Here is a 1,069-nt window from a genome sequence, read left to right on the forward strand (position 1 = left end):
GTCTAAGGCCGAATCATCAAGGGTGCAATAGTCCTGAGATATGTGGAGTGGCACGTCTAAGTCCACCGAGTGTGGTCGGCCGAGGTGGCACCATACTGAGTGTCAATAGTGACACTGTTGGCGGTTCGCCAGGACCTCAAGGGTGCAATATCCCTGAGATACGTGGAGGGGCACGTCTAAGTCCACCGAGTGTGGTCGGCCGAGGTGGCACCATACTGAGTGTCAGTAGTGACACTATTGGCAGTTCGCCAGGGCATTTTGGATCAAACCCTCCTAATGCACGTGAAGCGACACGTAAACGTTCGCTGAATAAGGAAGTTGAGTTACCTTACTCCTTGTCGGATAACAAATTAGACACCATGTCTTATATAGAATCAATACAGGCTGGAAGACCCGGGGACGTGAATGTCCCGGCCTCTAAGAGGCGTATTGTTTCCACTCCAAGACAGGGTGGACACGAAGCGCGTATACCCTCACAAAGTGATACGAGTGAGCAAGTACATACGCTTGAAAATGGCGTAACCGGTAACATTGAGGGAGAAGTTAGCCTTGCGGTAATCCCCTCGTTACATTCTCTTTTAAAGCTAGACGAAATGTCTATTGATGAGTGCGGTCGAGCCTTAAAAGTTGTTGTTATCTGAAATGGTGGTCTTTCGACCTATGGTTGAGTTAAACTCGTCGTCACTTCTCGACGAAGCTGTCCTGGATGACACAAAAGCTGCACTTAGTGCGCGAAGTGGGTCATCGATCCTTAAAGACCCTACGGATCCCTTTTATTCCTTAATTAAGGAATTCCAAGATGTGGTATGTGATAACCCACCATCTGTTTTACCTTCGGATAGAGGTGTTCGTCATGAAATTGACTTAGTTCCGGGAACCAAATATTGTGTCACAAGACAATGGCCTTTACCAAGGGAGAAGTGCGACGTCATTGACGATTTCTTCCAAGCTAAGCACGAGGCTGGAATGGTACGAGAGAGCAAATCTCCTCATTCGACACCGACATTTTGTGTCAAAAAGCCAAATGGTAAATGGCGCATTGTACATGCTTATAATAAGCTTAATGCTG

This window comes from Bremia lactucae, linkage group LG1, assembly GCF_004359215.1.
Source record: "Bremia lactucae strain SF5 linkage group LG1, whole genome shotgun sequence".
Lineage (NCBI taxonomy): Eukaryota > Oomycota > Peronosporomycetes > Peronosporales > Peronosporaceae > Bremia > Bremia lactucae.